This window comes from Ornithorhynchus anatinus, chromosome 16 (genome assembly GCF_004115215.2).
Source record: "Ornithorhynchus anatinus isolate Pmale09 chromosome 16, mOrnAna1.pri.v4, whole genome shotgun sequence".
Taxonomy (NCBI): Eukaryota; Metazoa; Chordata; class Mammalia; order Monotremata; family Ornithorhynchidae; genus Ornithorhynchus; species Ornithorhynchus anatinus.
This window is the reverse complement of record NC_041743.1, coordinates 27,664,514-27,689,605: the sequence shown is the minus strand read 5'-3', so window position 1 is coordinate 27,689,605 and position 25,092 is coordinate 27,664,514. Positions and strand designations below refer to the sequence as shown.

General features: G+C 42.5%; 1 protein-coding gene across 3 annotated transcripts in view; it reads left to right on the top strand.

The window, feature by feature from the left end:
- The window catches only part of ATRNL1 (attractin like 1), a 602,864-nt gene that overhangs the window by 1,412 nt on the left and 576,360 nt on the right, over window positions 1-25,092 (top strand). The gene's annotated exons all lie outside the window — the stretch shown is intronic.

Below are 25,092 nucleotides of genomic sequence, written 5' to 3'. Positions count from 1 at the left end.
CACGCCAAAAGAGACGACGATAAATCATAATAAAGCTAAAAGATGAACTGCCCCGTCCATTTTGTTGCCACGACTCGCTTTTTGCCCCCGTTATGATACTTGGATAACAGGAGAAGCTTTGGGGGATTGATTTTTTTTTTTTTTTGAGACGTCGACTCCCCTCTCAAGAAGATTTTGTGATAGACCAACGGGTATCTGCTTGGATTGGAAATGAAGGTTTAGATTAAGGATTTGAGGATGGACCGTCAAAAAACGCGCAGAGGCCGTAAACATTTGGCTTTGGTCGCCTTCTTCGGCAGACTTGTTAATGAGTTGCAAAGCGTCCCCGATGAGGGTGGTGAAACTTGTTAGTGGTCCCGAAATTATGCGTTGGACTGAAAATGGTCAGATTTGCGAATGATGAAGGTTGAGGTGCCTGTAATGGTCACTAAGGGTTGTGTACCATACCTGACTTTTAAAGCGGATCGTTTCTTAGAGTGCCCCAGACCAACCCCAAGTACGAGGATAGGATTGAAGATTGATTTGCTTTGGGTCAGGTTTCAGACGTTTCTTTGGCGTACCTTAAAGCTATCCTTGAGGGAGTTGCTGACTTATTAACTGGAAAGCCCCATGGCCTAGTAGAAAGAGCCACGGACCTTGGAGTCAGAGGACCGAGGTTCCAGGGCCGCTCTGCCACTTGTGTGCTGTGTGCCCTTGGGCAAATCACTTAACTTCTCTGTGCCACAGTGACCTCAGATGTAAAGCGGGGATTCAGTCTTCCAGTTCGGACCGTGAGTCCTCTGCGGGACGGGGACTGTGTCCGACCTGATTAGCGTGTATCTTCCCCAGTGCGTAGAACGGTGCTGGGCACATAGTAAGTACATAAAAAAAAAAATACCATAAATAATATCGCATTATATAACCTCGTGGCCTTGTCAGTCACTTGTTTCTCTTGGGGTACTTATCGGGTCCAGAGCACTGTACTGAGCACTTGGGAGAGTAGAGTAGAGCGGATGACAACTTACAGTCTGGAGGGGGAGAGTGTATTAAGTTTGTATTGATGCGGTGAATTTAATGTGAAGGCAACGTTTCGAATTGCACTTAAAAGGACTAGCATCCTACTGTGAGTATTTCTTGGTAATTTTCCACACTTCAGGATAGGATTAAAATTGAAGACCAAAAAACCTGCATGTTTCTCTGGGGATTCTTATGGGTCTCAGTGCATTTGAAATTGGCTAACTCTTGGTGTGAGTTTTTAAAAGTTCGCATGACATTCTAGATTTCATCTTAAGTGGGGAGGCTCTATTATAAGGAATGGCAGAAGGAGGGAAGCCATCCGCTTTTAAATTCGGACAGTAATGTTATTGTTAATCCTTAAGAACTCATCAGTATCCTCCCCCTTCAAGGACAGGTGACGATCGTAATAATACTTATGGTATTTTAAGCACTTGGTGCTAAGCGATAGTTACGATTTAAGCAGATCAGACCCACTTTGTCCCATTTGGGACTCGCAGTCTATGGGGGAGGGAGCACAGGGTGTACGGTAAGTGGAATACGCAGTTTTATTAAACTTTCACTGACAGTGCCCAAAGCCTTCTAGTGCCTATTCTTCCAGCGCCTAAAGTCCCTCGTTGGTAATTAAGCACTTAGCGGGAGCTCTAATCCGTTTAGATCAGTAGGACTTTTCGGTGCTTTTACTGCAGTGTATGTAGAGATACCATGAATGGTGGCTTAGGTTAAAAAGGGTTAATGCCCTTTCCAAGGGTTTATCACTTTAGGGGTGGGAGAATTGAGCACGTGGCAGTAAACTTCATTGCCCGGCCATTTACAGTTTTCAATTTACATCTCCACAAAGGAGTGAAGGAGGCAGGTTGATGTTTATTTTAATACCTGAAAATGAAAACAGTCTCAGTGGGAGACTGGGGGGGATCTTTGACTTGGCCTGTTAGACCTGCTCCTCAGAACACTGTAGCTCATCTAGATTTATCCCCTTAGAGACTGAATCTCGTGGGAGACCAGGGACTGGATCTGATCTAATCTGATCTGATTGTATCTACCCCAGCACTTAGTAGCGTGCTTGGCGAATAAGGGCTTAACAGATACCGAGGGAAAAAAATCCAAAAAGCTTGGAATGGCGTGCAGTTGTGAGAAGCTCTTAATAAATAGCATCCTATATAGCAGTGTAGCTTTGTTGACCGGATGGGTCATCCTTGTGTGCGGCCTAGTAAAAGCTGCCCAGTCAGCGAGGGACATTAGATATCAAGTTCCAAAAGCCTTAAATAAGCAGAGCTGGAAGATGATCGTGAAAAATATAATCCCTTATCGGGTGAATGGAAAGGAGAATCTTTTTAAGGCACATACGGTTAAAAGAAAATCCACTCTGTACTGATAATTGGATACATTTGTCAATGTCTTGCAGAATGCCATTTTGTGTGATTCTAGTGCTGGTGCTTTTTCATTCTTAAGGAACAGTTCAGACGAACCCGACTGGTTCACCGGTGGTCTACTGACAGTGTTTTTGGGATGAAGACCAAAGTTGGTAATCTATCAAAGGCATATCTCGATTTTTTTTGCATAAGGTACTTGTTGAACTACCTGTACATGAATAGTTTATCTTTAGGAGCGTAGTTTGCTCTATCAGGCGGTGGAAGTACTAACTGGCTGGGGAAGAGTCTGACTTCAGATTCTCAAGACATTAATTATCTCGAGAAATCTCTAAAGTGAAGGATAGCAATCTATCAGCAGACTTCAGAAATGATTGATCAATCTTAGTAAGCAGGTGTCAAAATTAATTGGCTGGTTCCATGGTAACCTAGCTTTTCCACCGTGAGGAACCCACTAGGGAATCGGAGTATTCTTCAAATGCTCCTCTAGGATGGAAGGAAGATTGATAGCTAAGGGAGAGAAAGTAGGAATTGACTCTACTTTTTCTTTCCAAATGGGAACAGGTGGAAAAGGAAGGAAGAAAAGTCCCTTTTTTCTAAGGATTAAGCAGAAAGTATACCACTTTTCAGGGCAATACTGGATTGGGGGGCTTTCCAAAATTCTGTTTAACAGTATACTAACAAGCCTAGCAATAAAAAACTTTTCATTTTAAATAACATTTAAAAAGATCTGTTCGTGTGGGATGCTGTCGAACCTCATTTTTCAAGGTAAACATTTTTCAGGTTAACAGATTAATTGAATAAAGTCTTCGCTGAACTGAATATAGTATAGCCCTACATCACCTTTTTTGCATTTAAATCGTTTTTTTCTGGAAATGTAAATTAAAATTCAGTATTCTGTAATTAGTTATTTGAAAGTCATAGTGTTTTCATTAGACTAAGATGGAAAGGAATTTGCTGTATATCTGTCAATTTGGCATGATTATTGGCAGTATTTAAACATATCAGTAAGCGATAGTGATTAATAACATGGTTCAAATATCGGTATTAATCTTAACCGTCTGCCTGGTATTCATAAATGGCAACCTAACCTTTTTAAATTACTTGATAGTTTTTTCTTTACAAATCATTTTCTCTACTACTCAGATGTACCTATTAATGAATTTTAGGTATCCTCATTATGGAATGATATCTTTGTAAGATATTGATATTATGGCCCGAGTTCTATGGAGAGCAATACTAAGAAACTGAATTAAGTGAATTAAAGTTTTAAAAATATGGATGTCTTTGAACCAAAGTATTTACACTACGGGTAGGGAAGTCCGTTAGTCATTCAAAATTAATTTGCATATTCACCATCTCCAACTGTCCCATTTTTCTCAAATTTCTGCTGCCTCCTATGTACAAGTGAATTTTCCTTTCCATCATTCAATAGGATGAAAGCACGTGATTTTAAGAGAAGCTAGGAATATTATTCACATCGGTAGCCACATAAGCCAAAGTAGGAAAAAAAAAAGAAAGAATGAAAACCAGGCAAAACTGTTTTTTTAGAAAGGAAGAAGTGATTGAATAGGCAGTCCTGCCTGGGACTTGGATTAATTATTAACTTGGATGTACTCAAGCTAAGCTTTGCTGCTTACATAAAGTGTTGTGAAAAAAGGTGATATACTGCTTAGAGGCTTGTTTTCAAGCTGGTATACTTTTTATACAAGTATAATATGCTTATAGTGTAAAATATTTTACACTCTATTAAAATTAGAAAGTTATTTGAAAGTCATAGTATTTTCGTTAGACTAAAACAGGAAATTTCCATATATCTGACAATATTAAATTGCATTTTTAGATATCTAAAGTATTTTAGTAAACATTTTGGGGGGATTGACTGGATTCTGACGTGAGGCTCCCTAACTTCCTTGATATGTCGTCAGCTAAATAACTTGCTGGGAATTTTAGATAAAACTGGCATTTCAAATTCCTATGGCTAGCCCACTCATGTCATAATATATTGGTCTGTATGGTGCATTTTAAAAATGCAGATTGCTAATAAACTCTGTGTACAAGTCTCAAGCAATGTAACGTCATTTCTCCACTCCCTAGGAGGATTATATGATGGCCGGGGTGGCCGCTAGTGGTACTGAAGAATACCGGGCATTGAGATGCACTTAGTGACCCATGCTTTGCGTCAGGCACAGGGCAAAAGGTGATAGTGCCATGTGCCATTTTGGGCAAGTGTGCCTGAACCTAGCAATCATATTTATTGAGCACTTACAGTATGTAGAACACTGTACTAAATGCTTGGGAGAGTACAGTGTAACAGACACATTCCCTGCCCACAACGAGCTTATATCCTAGAAGCATTTCTCCAGGGTGAACCTGGCCCTCCCGAAGTGCTCCAGAGATGTTGCATTCCCCTCCCAGGTCCTTGTGATATGGGCACCTTCTCTCAAGTGCAGAATTTGTCAGCAGGGGCAGAGATTGCCTGGGGTAAAAGGGGCGTGGGGAGGACGGAGGGAAAGTCTCTGGAGGTGGTGTCCGCCTTGGATCGGCCCCATTACAGCCCACTGCCTGGTTGCTGGCAGCCACTGTGGAGGCGCGATGGCTCGTTGGAAGCCGTTACCTCGTCGTGGGCAGGGAATGTGTCTGTTTATTGTCGTACTGGACTCTCCTAAGCGCTTAGTACAGTACTCCGCACACAGTAAATGCTCAATAAATGCGATCGAATGATTACGTGCGATTGAATGAAAGATACAGGAGGGAAATCAGTTACCCAGCGGTAGCCCTAAAAACTCTAATAGGCATTTGGAATCACAGTCGTAGTGTATTAAGCGCATACTTTGCGCAGAACACTATACTAAGTGCATGGGAGAGAACAATGGAATCAGCAGATGTGTTCCCTTATTTCAGGGGAGGGACGTGGGTCCAGGAGCCATAAATTGGTGGTGAAGTTAAGCGCCGTTTTATGGAGAAAGCGCCCATCCGCTTCAAGGGTATAAGCTGAGCACTTCACAAGTAGTCGATCAAATAATCAAACAGTCCTTATGTGCAGAGTTGCAATTTCCAATGGTGAAGCTCCCTTTATTTTCTTTTTAATTGTAATGTTCATTAAACATTAGTTCTTGGCCATCCTTCTGCCTAGCAACTATTTTAGCTATGTTTAGGAGAGCTTGTCTAGAGCTTCCATCTGGATTCTGGCCAGACTCCCTATCAATCAGTGGTTTTTATTGAGCACTTACTGTGCGCAGAGTCCTGTTCTAAGCATTTGGGAGAATACAGTACAACAGAGTTGGTAGACACATCGCTTGCCCACAAGGAGCTTACGTCCGGAGGGGAAGATTGGCATCCATATAAATTACAAATATATGTGCATAAGTGCTGTGGGACCGAGGGTGGGGTAAATATCAAGTATTAAGAGCCTACAGAGGTAAGCAGAGAGGACACAGAAGGGAGAGGGAACAGCGGAAAAGAGGGCGTAATTGGGGAAGGCCTCTTGGAGGAAATGTAATTTTAATAAGGCTCTGAAGGCGGGGAGAGTGGTGGTCTGTCGTATGTGATGGGAAAGGCATTCTAGGCCAGAGACAAGACGTGGGTAAGGAGTCAGTAGCCAGAGAGGCGAGATTGAGGCAAAGTGAGCAAGATAGCGCTAGAGGAGTGAAGTGCTTGGGTTGGGCTGTAGTAGGAAATCAGCATGGTAAGGTAAGTGTGTGTGTGGGGGGGATAATTCACTGCCTTAAAGCCAGTGGTAAGGAGTTTCTGTTTGATGGAGTAGTGGATGGGCAATCACTGGACATTCTACAGGAGCTGGGAAACATGGACTGAATGGTTTTTTTTTTTTAAATGATAGTGATGCATGGACTGGAGTGGGGAGAGTCAGGAGTCAGGTCAGCAAAGAGGCTGATGCAGGAGTTAAGGCAGGGTACGAAGAGTGCTTGTCTCTCTGTGGGCCAGGAACTTTATTCTGGTTTACTCTTCCAGGTGCCTAATAAAGTGCTCAACACAGAGGAAATGCTCAAACACGATTGATTGATTGCTTGGCCCAGTCTAGTAGCAGATTGAATGAGGAAAGGGCATATTTTAGTGATGTTGTCAAGATGGAACTGGCAGGATACGCTGACAGATTGAATGAGAGATGAGTTGAGGATAATGCCGAGGTTATGGGCTTGTGGGATAGGAAGGATGGTGGTCTTGTCTATAGTGACGGAGGAGACAGGGCTTGGATGGGGAGATGAGTCCCTACTCATCCTATTTTGAGTGCTCTGGATTTAGGAAGGTTGATTTAGGAAGGAAGGTTCCTTGTTTAGCATAGGTCAACAAGGATGCCCCAGTCTCACAAGTTTTGTGATTTTTAACTTTTGCCCTGCCGTGTGAGGAAATGTTTGTGCTCCCTCATAGTTTTGTTGTATTTATTTGATAAGCACACACTGCCTCAAGCACTGGGGTAGGTATAAGATGATCTGATTGGACACAGTCTCTATCATACAGGGTTCGTAATCTTAAATGGTAGTGGGGAGCAGGTGTCTTAATCCCATTTTGCAGATGTAGAAATGGAGGCCCAGAGAGTTTAAGCAACTTGCCCAAAGTCACTCAGCAACCCGTGGCAGACCTGGTTTGAGAACAAGGGTTTTCTGACTCTCAGGCCCAGGTTCCGACTCACTAGGCCAAGCTGAATCCCTATTATCTCATCCTGGTGTTGTGAGATGTGGTGAACGATTCCACGTTCGCCTTGGCGATGTTCGTGCCCCCTTTCAGCCGTTTTCTATCCGTGGGATGCCAGTCTTTTCGGTCAGTCATTCTACAAAGAAAGTTTCCCCAAACTGGATTTCCACAATGGGATTCACTCTGTCTTCTCCACTGACACGAAGACAGGGGATGAGGCTGAGCACTTCTGTGTTGAAATATTCACACTTGGCCCCGGTGACCTCGTGGGAGAACAGATCGAAGCTGACGCCTCCCCGATGCCCAGGGGTGTAGAAGCAGTTGCTCGGTACTTTGTCGAGCCGGTCCTGGGCCGCCTTCTGGACTGTAAGCCTCTAGTCTGCAAGCTTCATGTGGGCAGGGATCGTGTTTACCCACCCTATTGTACTGTACTCTCCCAAGCGCTTAGTACGGTGCCCTGCATATAGCACTCAATAAGTACCATCGATGGATTGATTGGTCAATCAGGCAGAAGTTCTTTCATCTGCTTGGCCTGTCTTTATAATTTATCCAGACTTTCCTACGTTGAGGCAACCTGCACTACTTGCAGTGTTTCAAGTTTTATCTAGTGATGGAACTGTAATGTTTGTCATCTTTTCTAGTCAGTTCCTGATGGTGCCCAGCATTTTGTTGGCTCCTGCTTTCCACTTGTCCAAGAAAACCTTCTAATAGTATCTTGCACTTGATTCTCCACCTCTGAGTGATTAGCCATGTTTGGAGTGCCGCCAGCATTCAGCTTCACCGTATCACATCTACCTTGCAAGTGATGTTCAGTAAAGTAGTCAATCAAAGGTATTTTGTTAAATGCCTGCTGGGTGCAAGACATGAAATTGGGGCAGTACGGTGGAGCGGAAAACATGATCCTTGCCTTCACGGTGATTACCGTCTACTAAATGGCAGATATAAAGTATTTACAGATAGCCGGAGGATGGACAGAGTTATTACTTCAAGGAGCAAGAGCATGGGAAGATCAAATAGAGGAGTAGGTAAATCTATGTTTACGTAAGTGCTGAGGATGGGTGTGATTACACAAGTTCTCGGAGGGTTTGTTGGGCTGACGTGATTTGGGGTGATGGAAATTGGGGAAGACTTCCTGAAGAAGATGGGATTTTAGGAGGCAGGCGGAGTTGAGGAGAGCTGTGGTCTGAATGATTTGAAAGGGGAGTGAGTTCCAAGCTGGAAGAGGGATCTGAGCAAGAAGCCAGAGATGGAAGAGTTGCAGAGTCATAGCAAGCTTTTTACTGGACAGTGTATAGAATTCTTTAAGCCTTATGTTGATTAGGGGTATGATTTGCTGCTTAGAAAGAATTTCATAATTCTGCTTGTCATGGTATTTCTGCAAATGTTAAAGACAGTGGAAGGAATATAACAGACGGGCAGTCATTTTTGGGGAAAGATAATGGTAGCTCTAAAACTTGTGGAGTAGCATATGTCTAACTATTCATGTAGCTGAAACTTTTATCTGCTGTACAAGAATTAATCTTTCTCCCTGAAAACCAGTTTGTCAGGAAGTGCTAAAAATAATCTAGGTGTCTTTTCTCCCTGTTCGGTAGCCCTTGGAAGCAGCTTATTTTTAGCCTCCCTCTCCTCCGAGTCCCTAGCTACAAGGAAAAGAGTGAATTCTGATTTGGACTGTTCCCGGATTGAAAATGAAACCTCTATTTCTCACTTATCAGTGTCGGTTAGACCTGATTAATTTGGGCGTCTGAGAGTGTACTATACATTTCGAGGTCCTCAAAGTAGAGTAATAGATCTTTCGTATAAAGAGAGTCACAATTCTAGGTGTGCTTAGGAATTTCTGTGCATATTTTGGAAGTTTTTGAGCAGCAGATGGATTGAGAAGAGAGCCAGTGCGGAACATCCCATGGTAGAGAAAAAATAAACTCCTGGAAGGGAGGAACCAGGTTTCTGGTTTCTGTTGTAAAGTGCTCCACACTCCGCAGGCGCTAAATGATCCAACTGGTGATAATCTGAAATGTGGTAGGGAGAGGCCAGAAAAGCCAGGTTCCCGTTTCTTCTTCCTTAAAAGCCATCGAGTCGTTTCCGATTCCTAGTGACTTTATGGATTAATATATAGGGTTTTGTTCGTTTAAAAAAAATAGTGAAGTGGTTTACCATTGCCGCCTTCTGCACAGTAAAAATTTAAGTCTCTGCCATTGTCCTTGATCAACAAGGATCGAAGCCTTGATCATCCGCCTTTGACTCTTTCCCATCCCAGGTGAAGGTCTGAGGCTTCGACGTAGAGCTTTCCATTCTGGGTAACCCTGACGAGATAGCATCTCTGTGGTATAGCTCTAAGCTTCATTGGCATATGCGAACTCTCCTGCCACAGTAAGGCTTTGATTCCTAGGAGAGAGGTTCTCCATTAGTGAATCTCTAATTAGTCCTTGGTCAATCGGTTGTACTCGGCACTTACTGCGTGCAAAGCACTGTACTAAACGCTTGGGAGAGTACAATATAAAAGTAGGTAGGTTCCCTGCCCACAACCAGTTTACAGTTTTATGGGGGAGACAGACATTAATGTAATTCAATAAAATTACAGATATGTGCGTAAGTGCTGAGGGGCTGGGTGGAGCCGGGGGGATGAATAAAGGGAGGAAGTCAGGGCGACAAAGAAGGGAGTGGAAGAAAAGGATGAGAGGACTCAATCAGGGAAGGCCTCTTGAAGGAGGTGTACTTTCAGTAAGGCTTTGAAGGTGAGGAGAGTAATCACCTGTCAGATATTAAGAGGGGGAGCATTCCAGGCCAGAGGCAGGACGTGGTCAAGAGGGCCAAGGCGAGATACACGAGATCAAGGTACTGTGAGGAGGTTGGCATTGGAGAGTGAGGCGTACAGGCTGGGTTGTAGTAGGAGAGTAGCGAGGTGAGGTAGGAGGGGGCAAGATGATTGACTCCTTTAAAGCCAATGATGAGGAGTTCCTGTGGGATGCAGAGGTGGACCGGGCAACCACTGGAGGTTCTTGAGGAGTGGGGAAAGATGGCCTGAACCTTTTTGTGGAAAAATGATCTGGGCAGCAGAGTGAAGGATGAGCTCCAGGGGCTGAAGAAGTAAGACAAAAAAGGCATCTGGTTTGAAATCATATGGAATGGGTTGTTCTGGCACTTAAGAGTTTTACCGAAACCAGTTTCTGGATGGTTCTGGCTCACTTTGGCCTCTGATCCTCTTTCCCACTGAAGCAGCGAGGGAGGTGAGGGGGGCCTGCTGACCAGAGGAGTGGAATTTGTCTGCAAGGCCCTAGGCTCTGCAGGAAGTCCATCTTTTGTCCGAGGTAACCCTGATCCTCGCCCTTGCCACTGCAGAGGAGAAGCGCTCCCTCCCATCCTCAGGAGTTAAGGGGAGAGAAGCTAAGTTCCTCCTGACCTAGAGTCTTTGGGACTTGGGGATCTCTGGGGGCCAGGAACCCATCTGGTGCCTGGACAGCTCCAACTTGCCACCGGTACTAAGGAGAAGAAGCCTACTTTTCCCCAGCCTCTGGTATGGAGCAGTGACAAGAGCCAGGGCTATATTATCATCTAAACGGTATTATTTGTGATTTGACTTACTGTGCCTATTTCCCCTTCTCACTCGCTCACCCGAGCTCGTAATCTCACTTCCTAAGCACTTAGCTACTCGTCCCATCCCCTCAGCACTTAGGTACCCTGTCAATCCACTGATCATATTTTTCAAGCGCTTACTAAGTGCAGAGCACTGTATTAAGCGCTTGGGAGAGTACAGGGTAACAGAAGGTAGTCGCGTTCCCTGCTAAAAACCCTAGTTGCTTCCCATAGCTGTAATTTATTTTAAAGTCTGTCTAAGCAGCTGGACTGTAAGCACGTGAGGGCAGGGATTGTGGTTGTGAACTTGACTGTACTCTTTCAAGTGCTTAGTAAAGTTTTCTGCTAAAAGTAGAAGTGGCATAAATAGCGTTCGGAAGAAGGGCGAAGAGGAGAAGGGCTGTGTTAGAGGAGCACCTCAGTGGCCACTGCTCTTTCTGTTTCTCCTGTGGCTGATGCCCCCAGCTCTTGGGCTTTGTGGTCTTGGATGGTGGGGGCTGTGGACAAAAGAGGATGAGAAGCAGTATGGCCTAATGGATAGAGAATAGACCTGGGAGTCTTAGGATCCGGATTCTAATCCTGACTCCGCCATGAGCCTGCCGTTTGACCATGGGGAGGTCACTTAACTTCTTTGCACCTCAGTTACCTCATTTGTAAAATGGGGATTAAGATTGTGAACCCCATGAGGGCCAGGGTCCAACCTGGTTTGCTTGTTTTTACCGCAGCCCTCAGAACAGTGCCTGGCACATATTAGGTGCTTAAATATTACAGTTACTGTGATGATGATGATGATGATGATGAGGGGGTGAGTAGCAGTGGCAGGGAAAGAGGAGAAAGAAGAGAACAGGAAAGCAGTAGGATGGGAAAAGGCAGGGTTACACAAATCATACTGTACTGGTCTAATGTCATTAAGTCAGCTCAGCTGTTGTAAACCTCAAAATGAGTACAAATTCAACCATGTTGTAAGGGCCGTTTGTCAAAACTTGAGCACTTCCTGTGTTTTAATGCCTCACTTTTACAGAAGTACCCCACAGTGCAGCCGTGTCAGGGTCTTGGAAACTGTGACTAGTAAATAGTGTTGTAAGGTGCCTATCCCCATAGTCATATGCAATTAGTTTCCAGTCCAGAACCAGTCCTGACATGACAACTGGGCCCTGCACCCAAAGTAAAAAATCATGCTGTAAATCCCTCCCTACCAGACCATTCTTCTCATCCCTTTTTAACTCATGTTCGTAGGGGGTTTTTCCCCCTCCCTACATCTTAAATGACCCAGCCTAATACTCCAGTATTTTCTGCGGTGGGTTTTGAACTTCAAACATGGTTTGATGGTGCTAGTTAGCGATGCCCACAGAAATTGCTCTCGCCACCATCTGTCCCAGTCTCCGTTCTTCTTTTCCAGAATCTGAACATTGGGGCAATTATTTCATATAATAACAATAATGTTACTTGTTATGCGCTTACTGTGTGCCAAGCATTATACTAAGCACTGGGGTAGATACAAGATTATCAGGTTGTACACAGTTCTTGTGAAAGGGGCTCGCAGTCTAAGAATAACAAATGCTATAATACTCTTGATGAAGAGGAAAACTGAATGTATTTGGAACAACCATCCAAAATAGATAACCAGAATCAAGGTAAACCACATCAAAATGACCTCTAATAGCATATCAGCAGGAAACAAACCAGACTGGGATCAGGATAATCATCCGTTGGCCAGAATACTCCTTCTAGCTAATAGAAAACTCCAGAAGTATCAAATCCTAGTTGCATTTTGTATTCCACAGCTACAAGAAACTGATTGACTCAGTTGAATTCAATGCCTATTTTATACTGTGCTCAGTGGAGCTGGGAAGATAATCACATGACTTCAAGCATCCTGCTACTACTGTCAGAGACAAAACTACTGGGTTGAATAGTCTGACACTGCTTATGTTTTGGGGGGTTTAAATTGCTATTCTCTGGAGGAGGGGAGCTGTGTTTTCTTAACAGAAATCACTGTGTTCAGGATTCATTCATTCAATTGTATTTATTGAGCTCTTACTGTGTGCAGAGCACTGTACTAAGCGCTTGGAAAGTTAAAATACAGTACTGTATGCAGGGAAGTCAAGCTGGTAGGTAGATTCCCCTGCAGAAACTGAGTTAGGGGATGTTTTTCCCCCCAACTCTAAGCACTGCTCTACCCCATGCTCTGTAGCAAACAGTGCTATTGATTCACCATTAACGAAATACCTCTCATTTGAAAGAGACTGATAACAAGGGAAAATGGCTAGGCTGACAATCTCACCAAAACGGTTGATTAGCCACTCTGCTCTGGCTGTAAACAAACAGCTTAGTTAAGGCAATCAGTAGGATTGTAGACAACTGACAGTCTCTTCGCCAAAAATTTCATTTATATTTTTAAAATGATGCAGCAGAAGTGGAAGTGAAGATGCAGGAGTTGCAGAATGGTCACAAATTCTTGGCCTAGAGATGAATCCCTCAAAGCTCAAATGGATGTTCAACAAATACTGCTTGGAAAGATCCATTCAAGTGAATTGGTGAACACATTTAATAAACAGAAGAAAGTGTCGTACGGGAAGTAAACAAAGCCAATACATTGAATAATGAATGCTGCAGCGGGAGGAAACCGGCCCGAATCCGATTCAGTGAAAGTAGAACATCACTTGGGTGATGAACTGCCTCTGAAGAAAAGAGGACTTTTGCACTCTATTTTTGCCATCAGAGGCATTTTATATTAGACCATTGCCTGACTTTGTGTGCCAAGAAAGAAAAGATAATTTACCCAAAGAGCGGTAGAATATCACATGGACATTTATTTCTCTTAGAAATAATAAAATAATAATGGTATTCAAGTGCTTACTCTAGGCCAGGGCACTTTGTTAAGCAATGGGCTAGATACAAGATTATCATCAAGCATAGACCCTGTCCCTCATGGGGCTCACAGTCTAAGTAGAAAGAAGAACAGATATTGAATCCTCTTTTCCCAAATGTGCAAACTGAGGCCCCAGAGAGGTTATATGACTCGTCCAAGGTCCCAGAGCAGGGGAGTAGCACAGCTAGGATTAGGGCCGTCTGGCTGCCAATCCTGTGCTCTTTCCATTAGGTTGTGCTACTTATGCTAGGCCATACTGCTATGCCATTTCCAACTTCTGGTGAATGGACCAAATATTTGTTGGCGTGACATCACACAAACTTCCCCAAGGCCTGCCGCATCTCCTAAATTCTCTCTCGACTTCTCGTCGTTAATGGTATTACGACGTGCTCACTTTGGGTTACGAAGCTGGGGTAGAAGCAAGAATCAAGGCGCTCCAGTTTTTGTTTCACATGTGGCATTCAATTTATTTTACATGGATATTTCCAAGTCAAGTCGGGAAGAATATAGCTGCAGAAATGAGTGCAAATATATACCAAGCGAGGGGAGGTGAGTGGGTAGGAAGGCACTATAACTGTCACATAGGTTAGCCCATGGACTTCCTGTCTTACAGGAACTAATCATACAGAAAACCAAGAACATATTCAGTAGGTCCAGTGGCAGAGACATTTGGGTGGAGATGGTAGTAACAGAATCTAGATATTTAAAATGGTATGGTTTTCCTGAGTTCCAGGAGGGAAAAACTAGGGTGAGTCAGAGAAGAGTTTAAAACTGTACCAAGAGTTTTTAGGCCTCCTTGTCTTCACTTTTCAAGATGCTCAAGGATGGAGGGATACTAACTAAAAGATATGAGTTGAGTATGTACCAGTGTTTGAAGTACAGAGTTCAAATACAATGAATTGATTTTAATTTGATTCTTAGGCTTGTGAAGTGTCTCCAAGGGGTACTCCATTGTCTATCGAATAATGAAGGATACTCTAAGATGTTCTTAGCATTGAATAGAATATGTTTTTAATAATGATGGTTATCTTAAGCACTACTTTGTGTCAAGCAACCTTCTAAGTGCTGGGGAAGATACAAGCCGATCAGATTGGGCAGAGTCCCTGGCCCACATGGGACTCATAGGAGTATTAGTAGACATTATAAATTCATTTCATTTCATTTGTTGCAAAACAACCCACAAAGATTAACAGGATTTTTTTTTTTTTAAAGTGAGGGTCCAATAAAGCAACTTTAGGTGATAGCCCCAGTCGAACCCACTTACTTGTGTTACAACTTTCGTACCTGAATGTACAACCTTTTCACCCCCCACCCCTTAACTCTCTTTATATGCACAACATAACTTGCATATTTGTGAAGTGTTCCGTATTTTAAAAATCACATCTCCGGGAAGCCATCCTGGAGAATACTACTCTATCATTAATAATATTTATTGAGCATTTCTGATTGTGCATCACTGTACTAAGTGCCTAGAAGAGTGCAGAAACCAGATCTGCCATCTCTTCCCTCTATTTTACAATCTACTGAGTTATTCAGACAGACAAAAGTTATAATTGTTCACCAGTTGAGGAAACAGGAGGAAGAACTAGGACATGATGAAGGGTACATAATGAAAGTACATCCTTAGGACATAATGAAGGTACAAATATATTAAGATGAAAGAAGCTGAATAAGTACACGTAAAAAATACATAGATGAGAAGGACCTGAGTTCTAATTCTGCTGCAAGACTGATCTGCTGTGACACCTGGGGCGAGTGACTTACCTTCTCTCTTCCTCAGTTCCTTCATCTGTAAAATGGGCACTGTGAGCCCCAACCTAATAAGCTTAGTACAGTGCCTGGCACATAGTATGCACCAAACAAATATTTTTTAAAAAAATCGTGAAATGTATAAGGGTTAAGGGTGGTCGGCGCTGGGTTGATAGCCAAGAGAAATGCCTTAGGTGTGGGCAGATTGGAAGTTCCCTGCAAAATGTTCCAAATGATGTGTATGTTATGCTTTGTGTCCTGTAACTGCAATTACCGTCATTAGTCCCAGTCACTCTAGCTACATAATATAGCAAGGCCACTCTTATCTGGAAACTGCATTTGCTGTGGGTCAGATGTTGTTTGTGACTCTGGTTTCATCCACACAGTGACTATTGTTTGATGTATCCTTCAGTTAATTTCATACAGTGTGGGCATTGTTTTATGTCTTTTTATGCACAAATTTGGCCTTTTTAATTATTTCTCAACGATGTTGAGTGGACTGTTCTCATTTCTGTTTCCAAGAGGAGCATATCTTTGATGATCCTTTTCTCTCTAAGATTGAATTTGAGTACCAGGTACTCATGGAAATATTAAAATTCACCATCTAGTGTTTCTGATTTCCTCTTGAGACATACATTTGGTATGTGTTGACAAAACGCCGTGGACAAAAGGTTCCATTTTCTAAATGACAGTTTTTAATTTGAAAAAATTGCATTTTATGTACTTAGAATCTATATGTCGCTTATCTCTGCTTTGGGCAAAGATTCTATTTTGATAAAGTAAAATCAGTTATACCTGACATGTCAGGAGGAATTGTTAATATGGATTATGAATATAACTTAGTGGGAATCCCCACTTTTTGGATGAGAAATTATAGAATTTTTTGGTGATGGTCGTATACGCTTCTGCACATGGCATAGAGAGAAGCACTGCACAGAGTTAAGTGGACAAGCTTCCTGCCTTTGAAAAGCTTATAATTAAAGATAGACATGTTGAACTGAATCTATACACTAGTTTTGACAAATTTCAAGACTGTGTTAAGTGCTTCCTATGTGCCGGGCACTGTACTAAACGCCGGGGTAGATATAAACTAATCCAGTTGGAAACAGTCGATGTCCCACATGGGGCTCACAGTCTTAATCCCCATTTTACAAATGAGGTAACAGGTGCAGAGAAGTTAAGTGGCTTGCCCAAGGTCACGTAGACAGATGAAGCTTATTCATCATCACCAACCCATAATAAAAGACACTAAGGACAATTACTAGAATTGAATAAATATTCCTTAAATTGTCATGTCGTCGTGCATTTTCTCCCAATTTTCAAATCTACTAAATATGCGCTCATTATATTTACTGCATTAGTAAGTTTATGGGGTTCATATAAAATTGATTTTTCTTCCATTGTAAATTGCTTTTAAAGGCAGTTTGAATAAAAGCCACTCTAATCTATGATTTAGCCAAGGGCTGTACCATTTTCCTATTTGGATGAGGGTTGGTAAGACTATTCCATGACATTTGGTGACTAACAGTCTTCCTGGAGTGAAACAGTGAATCTCTTCCATATTAGAAACACCAGTAGAAGTTAGGAGTATCTGAAGTACTCAAATTAAAAAGAACAGAATTCTTTCTGATGATGCCAGTCTCCCATCATGAACAGCAAGATGAGTCTTTGGACTGAGACTTTGGGACTGAAAACCTGTGTGAAGGAAATTGACCAGTGGTTTATACACCACCACTTCTGTTCTTGTCCTTGCCAGTTGTGTTCCTACTGAGGCACGGAATGCAGCAAGTGAGGAGGAGGGCAGGGGCAGCACATTGCCAAGTGCCCACAAAGGCGCTTTATATACAAGACCCATTTACTATCAAAGTGACCCCAGCATAGTGCCAATACTGTCCTTGGTCAGAACCCAGCAGGTTGTTGATTTGAAAGCCGTTGCTGTCTGCACTGCTCGTGCTAAGGATCTGTTTTGCCGTTATTTAATTAAACCTTATCCATTACTATGCTGGCAAAAAGTAATCCGAAGAATGGAAGTTATTGTAATACCTTGAATGTAGAATCTTCCAAATTAGTGCTTTTTGGTACCTGCCGTATATGTTATTGTTCTTAGTGTTTAAATTGTCTTTTAGGAAGCACTGCATTGCAGAAATGATTTAATCAATCCATGGCATTTTATTGAGGGCTTATTGTGTGCAGAGGACTGTATTAAGAGCTTGGGAGAGAGAGTACAACAGAGTTGGTTGACACGTTCCGTGCCCACACTGTGCCCACAAGGAGTTTACGGTGTAAAGGATGGTTTTGAATGATTTTTCAATTGCAGAAGTATTGCTTCATCTCTCGGCCACAAAATAGGTGTAAAGTGACCTCCTACCTCAGGGGGGTACCCAGAAGGCACTTATCGGTGATTCATTGTCAACCTAGGGAGACAGAACAGATAGGAGCCGCAGTAGGAGTAGATTTAAAAGTGCCTGCTGAGGGTAAAAAACCATACTGATTCCAGAAAAATCTGTTCGAGAGATAGTCATGGTCCCTGGTCCCCCAAGTGACATACAATCAAAGAAGAAGGAGGGGAGGAGGATTTGACAGTAAATACATAAGGAACCTTGACATCAAAGTAAAAAGAAAAGGACAATGGTTTTGTTTTGTTTTGCTGACAGTCTCCCCCTCTTAGACTGTGAGCCCTTTGTGGGGCAGGGATTGTCTCTATCTGTTGCCGAATTGTACATTCCAAGCACTTAATACAGTGCTCTGCACACGTTAAGCGCTCAGTACATACGACTGAATGAATTAATGAATACAAAAAGTAAATTTAAGAAGAACAGTGAAGGCATCGTGACAGGCAGACCTCCTTTTTCATGGTATTTGTTAAGCACTTACTCTGTGCCAGGCACTGTACTGAGTGCTGGAGTAGACACAAGCTGATCAGGTTGAACACAGCCCCTGTCCACTTGCGGCTCACAGTCTTAATCCCCATTTTGCAAACGAGGTCGTCAGGGCACAGAGAAGTGAAGCAACTTGCCTAAGGTCACACAGCGGACAAGTGGCGCTGACTCTCAGGCCCATGCTCTGTCCACTCGGCCATGCAGTTTCTCCTACCTGCTCAGGACCGAACAGTTACAAAAGCCTTCGCTGTGGCCTGTTGGAGAAGGCCTCACGCTGTTGCTACTGTTTATTTCTGCTTTGGTGGAGCAGGGCAGAGGCTGATAGGTGATATGGGAGCGGGACAGCTCTTCTAAGGGGCAGCAGGGCTCTGGGCTTGGGCGGGACGGGTCGGGCAGTGGTTCTCGCTGTGGCTCTTGCTTCTCCCTGCCGTTGTGGAGCAGGGAGATCAGCATCATACAGAGCCTGGTCCTGAAGCGGTTGCTCTTTGATGTCTTTTGTTAATGATCTGAATGAAGGAATCAAGAATTGGTCAAGTCTGCTGTATTAATGGCAATCAATCTTTGGTGGGAGCTGTGTGATTTCAGATCATCTCATCAGCTCACCTGTTTGTTGGAGGTGGGAAAGAGAACTGAAGAGAAGGAAAGGTCAACGTACTTTTCCTAATACTCAAAAGTGTCGATTCACTATATTTCACAGAAGTAAAGGAAACAAGTCATGTTTCCAGAGTTGTCCTGGAGGGACTCAGGAAAAGCTTCTATCTGTTTACACTTGAGGCTGCTGAGAACCTTTTGCCCCTTTGTTTTTTTCTTCAAGCCTGGGGTTAAAGGCGTGCAAGCAGTGAGTAACCCTTTAAACACTGAATCAGTAAGGATGGTTTTCTGGCTGTGGTTTTAAATCTTAGTTTCATTTATGCCTTCCTCTTCAAGTAAATCTTCTGAATGAAACAACATTTGCTGGCTAATATTAGGTGTTCAGTCAGAGCTTTGCAGCTTTTCAAAATATTTACGCAGCGGTTACTTATTCTTTCCACCCGAGTCCACAGCTCCTTTCTGTCTTTGGTAATTCCCTGATTGATGGAGGGCTCTTCTCTTTGCTTCTCATTGGGGATACTTGAGGGAGGTGGCTTTTGTCCCGTAAATATTCTTCAATTTGCAAATGATTGTTTTAGGCAGAGTTATTAATGTTTTGGGAGACGAAATTCAAAGTGATCTGAGTAAATTAGAAAAATGCTTGTGGGTAATTCACTTACAGTTAAGACACCACCACAAATATAGGGTGAAGAAAGACTGGATAAGGAGAAGTTCCTTGGAAAAAGACATCAATCAGTAATATTTATTGAACATTTGCTGTATACAGAGTGCTAAGTGCTTGGGGGAGTAGAAAAGAATTAGTAGCTAGGAGCCCTCTCTTCAAGGAGGACCTGGGCGTTAGTGAAATGCAAGTGAAATGTGAGTCAGCAGTCGAGTTACTTTATTGGAAAAATCACATGGTACTGATAAAAAGTAATGAGAATATAACATAAGAACTGGAAAATAGCCTTTCCACTATTGTGAGGTATTAGAGCAGTATGAAAGTGCTAACTCCACTTTTAGGCATCTAGGTTTAAAAAGGAGAAAGTACAGAAAATTGATTAAAGGAATGGAAAATAGGTTAAAGGAATGTGGGTGATGTATTCCAGAGGAGAGAAGTGACCTAGTAATTGTCATTAAGTATATGAAAGGTTTTATGGAGGATGCTGCCTAATATTTCTCTGGGGCCTCTGTGTTTCTCCGGAGAATTAACAAGAGGAAATGAGTTTAAATTAAAGCATAAAAAGATATTGGTTGTACATAAAGAAAACTTTATTGGCTATCAGAATGATGGATAAAAACCTGGGAGATTGTGGCTCCTTCATTCCTGGATATTTTAAAGAAAATAATAGATCACTGTAAGAACTGGATGGCATAGCAACTCTGTACTCGCCCAAGTGCTTAGTGCAGTGCTCTGCACCCAATAAGCACTCAATAAATACCATTTATTGATTGATTCACCTGTGTGGAAGTCTGAACCTAGACAGATGATCTCATGATATCTCACCAACTCTGTGATTCTATGATTATATAATCTTGAGAGTAAGAAATATCTACCAAAAACATCCTGGAATTATGACCATATTCCAAGAATTACCGAGGGTTATTTTGGCTACACTGTGCAGGTGTGATTAGAATAGGTTTTGTGTATTTAACTTATATATCACCAGTATGCCTTGATTGAATAAATATACCTACATGTAAATGCTTACGTATACATACATATAAACTTCAAGTGGAGACTACTCTTTCACCTTCTTTACCCTCCAAGAACACTTATACTCACCTCAGTAAGCCTTTAAAGAATGAAGTGCTCTGTCTTTCAGTACAGCCCTCATCGTTTAAAATATGAACAGACACTTCTGTCATATCCTCTAGGCCGTAAACTCATTGTGGGCAGGAAATGGATCCACTAATTCTGTTATGTGACTGTGGGCAAATCATCTAAGTTATCTGTGCCTCAGTTTCCTCACTTGTAAAATGTGGATTCAATATCTGTTCTTATTTCTACTTAGACTGTGAGCCTGATGAGGGACAGGGGCTATGTCTGACCTGATTATCTTATATATACCCTGGCACTTGTGGGACGGGGACTATGTCCAACCCGATTAACTTGTATCTACCCCAGTGCTTAGAACAGTGCTTGGCACATAGTAAATGCCTAACAAATACTATCATCATCATCATCATCATCACTTAATACAATGTTTAGGATATAGTAAACACTTAAGAAATACCCCCATTATTTCTACTATTATTTTATTGACACTGTTGAAGAATGAGGTATTTTTATTTGGACAAAGTACATATGTCTAGAGTAAATACAGTTTAGTGTCAGAAGGAGCAGTTTTGCATTTATGCATGGCCTTGGACCCAGTGTGAGTATTGCCACCCAAGTTGTAAGTGTGAACAGGAGAGGAGATGTAGATTTGGATGTCATCTGCGTAGAGATAGTTGAAGCCGTGAGAGCGATTGAGTTCACCAAGGGAATGAGTATAGATGGAAAACAAAAGGGGACCAAGAACTGACCCTTGAGGAACCACTACTAGGGGATGGGAGGGGAAGGAGGAGTCCGCGAAGCAGACTGAGAATGAACTTGTGTTGTAGCATCAATCAGAGGAAACAAGGTAATGCGTAGATCCAGTGGTGGACATAGTGGAAAAGCTTTTGCTCCTAATAATAATAATTGCGGTATTTAAGCACCTATGTGCCAGGCACTGTACTAAGCACTGAGCCCTGTTCCACATGGGGCTCACAGTCTTAATCCCCATTTTATAAATGGGGGAACGGAGGCCCAGAGAAGTGAAGTGACTTGCCCAAGGTTACACAGCAGACACATGAAGGATTCAAATCCAGGTCCTTCTTACTCCCAGGCCCATACACTATCTACTAGGCCTCGCTGCTGCTTAAATCCCTACCTTTCTCCCACTATCTCCCTAAAGCATGAATGAGGTCTCAGGGTAAAGCCCTAACACAGCAGTGGTGTTTGTGTCTTGTTTTTTGTGGTAATTATGTGATCAATTCACCACTCTTATCAGTTTCTTCACTAGGCTTTTCTGGGAAATGTAGTTCTATAAATACATTCTGCTCAGTGGTTACTAGGCCTACATGTCATAGATATGGTTTTTTGAAAAAATCAGTGGTGTGCATTGAGCACATACTGCTTGCAGGGCACTGCACTAAGCGCTTGGGAGAGTAGAATATGAAGAGCTGGTAGACGTGTTCCCTGCCCATAAGAAACTTTTAGTCTTATAAGTTTCTTAGCCCCAGCTGAAAGTCACCCCCTGCAGGAGGCCTTTCATTTCTTTGGGTCTGTTCTGCCTGTTGTGTGGGAGCTTATGATCAGATGAGGCAGGGCAAAAACAAATGAAGGGACTCAACCAATTCCCTGGGAAGAATGAAAAAATAAGTATAATTGTAATGAGCAAATCCAGTAGCTGGAGGCAGAGAGGCTGTGAAGGAAGACTGAACTCTAGAATATTGAGGGAAAGCACCCAATCAAAGGCAGAGAGAATCGATGGCTTTCCAGGGTTCAGTGACTCACTCTGTTTCCGTGGTTACTTTTTGCTGAGATATAGGCACTCTCTCTGAGAGAGCCAAGTTTTTTCTCAGAAAGGTAAGGGGCACCAGATCTGAACTGGACTGGCTGAAACACTCAAGAGGAACCCTTGACAGTGAGTGGGAGGGTTGGAGGAATGGAGCCTAATCTACTTTTTGTCTATTGCTTCAGCAAGTATGACATCATTCAGAGCAGGAAGTGGTTTGGATGAGCACTGGATACTTTTTTGCAGTATCCATCCTTCACTGGTTTAGCTGTTTTGGCCAGAAAAGTATGTGTTTGGGAGGAAGGGGAGGGGCAGAGAGAAGGAGGGTGTGGTGTGTGCGTGCGCGCATGTGGTATATGTGGGTGCATCTCTCTCTAAATATATATCCTGCTATAGATTCAGCTTCAATATAATTTATTGAATACCTCCTGTATACATTAGCACAGTAATAGGCACTTGGGGAACATAAAAATAGTAAAAGACAATTCCTGTCCTTGATTTAATGGGGAGAGGCCGACATAAGTTGTTTAGTGTACCATAGTTAAGAGTAATGGAATAGATGTAAGTAGATACAAGGGAATAAATACATCAGTGGATAAATTCATGAACGTTGAGGAGGGATAACTTGACTGGCAAGATGGGAAATTAATCTTCAGCCGTGGCGTCTCATTATTTGTCGCATATGTTCCCTACTTTGTTCTGTTTTCCACAGTGTAGCTTTCAGTAAAAATCCCTTTCTAAGGGCCATGAGGATGTTGAGGATACTTTTGTTTGCTCCACTTCAGGTTGCTCCTTGATCTGAGTCCTTCTCATTCAGCCTGTCTCTTGACCGAACCCACAGTCTTAAATGCCGTAGCCGTTTGGTAGACCATACTTACTGGCAACATTAATAGGTGATGATAAGATTTTTAAATAGCTGATAGATTTGTGACTGCTCCATTATTTCTTGGACACTACCCCGATCCCACTTAACCCTCCCATCCTTGTATGTGGGCTCCTGATTAGTCTCCCAATCATTTTGATTGCCCTTCTCTGTACATAGCCCAACTCTGTTAATCCTTCCTAAAATGTGATGACCTGAAGTGTAACCAGTTTTCCCAGTGTGGATGTAAGGTGGTTTCGAATGATGATAAGCAAATGCCTTTTGTTTAGGTGTCTGTGGCTTTCCTGATGATTTTGTTTGTATAAAAACAGGCGGTTGGGATACAGCTGGAGTACATAGGCAAGCCGGCCTACAGCAATCAGGAGAGGTTTAAGGAAGATTAGGCCATTGAGAGGCAGTTCAGAAACTGCGCTGGTTGTTGCTGTGGGTGGTAAAGGTAGGAGAGGAGCGAAGGGCTACCATTACGTGGACACAGAGTAGAGTGAACTATCAGTTCGTCTAGATCGTTTTTAACCACACCATATGTATGTCAAGTCTGTATAGCCTTACCTTTAAATGTAAAGGGTTACGTATTTAAATTATGTATAAGTAACAGACACACAAACCTCTGCCATCCAGCACACTCAGGGAATGGGAAGTTCCGGTTAGTTGAACATTTCAGTTAGTGTCTGTAAGTGACTGTAAGATCCTTGTGGGTAGGGATGGTGTCTACTAACTTTTTTCACTCTCCCGGGCGCTTAGTACACTACTCGGCAACTTCAGTATTAATTCAAGGCTCATCACCAAAGGGCATTAATTGTCACATGGGGGTTTGAGTAGAGACCTTCTAGAATGCTTCAGGAAGTTTTGAGGAGCCACGGAGGACACAGTGAACCCTCAACCCTTCTAGTCAGAAGACTATTTGCTGATCAAATGGCAATAACTATATTTTCTCTATTTTTTTCTTCCTTTTAGAATGTCCAACCTCCTTTAGGCCATGGATTGATTATGAAGCAATGTGCTTGATCTCTTCCCAGTTATACACATTTTTGAAAACCTTTAATAAATGTTATTAGTGATCTGTTGATTAAGACTGTTTGCGAATTACATTAGCAGTGCAACCCCAGCCCTTGAGGGAGTTTATGCATAAGTCCCCAAGGAGCAGGCAATTTGGAGCCCAAGTAATAGATATAGCCAGGAGAGGTGCTCACTGATTGAAGGTGAGCTGGAGCAGTCATGAATCCGACCCACAGCTTATGTAAATGCCCCCAGAGGTGATCCATACCCCTGGGGAGAACTCAAACCTGGTTAAATTCCTTCTCCAGAAGGAATCAGTTAGTGTCATCCGTGCAGGAGAAATAACCAGCAGGTGGGTTTGTCGAGCTTTCTGTTGAATAAGATGCTGGCTGTGTAACAAAAGTTTTATAAAAAACAGTACTTGTGGTTATATAGCCATTACATTATTCCGAAGTATTTTTATATAATTTATGACATTTAATTTTCACTGTATTCCTGAGAGGTAGGAAGAGGAAGGTGGTATTATTGCCATATTACATATGGGGATGCTGATACCCAGAGAAATAAAGTGATGTATTCAGAGCCAGGGGCAGAACTTAAACAAGAACCTAAGTCTCATAGTGTCCAGACCAGTGCTTTTTCCAGTAGACTATACTGATGTTTAGTATAGCACACTATTGGAGAATCAGGGAATGTTCTTCCAACAACTGGTGCCTGCCTGGAGAGAGCACGATAACGATGTTGAGAGAAATTTTGCTTTTGTGCGTAAGGTCAGTCAAGAATGAGTAATGTAGTGTGAATTTTTCTTCTTAGCAGGTTCTTCAAGAACCTAAACCTTGTCTTACAGAGGAACTAATTGTACGTATATATTATGTGATCTGTCTATAAGGTAGTGCTTTTTGCTTTTCCCAGAAAATCGTATTCCTATTAGAAAATAAATGTTTAAAGATGCATGACAAAAGAGCTCTCAGATTGTTCAGAAAAGGTGGTGACTAATATGAACCCTGAG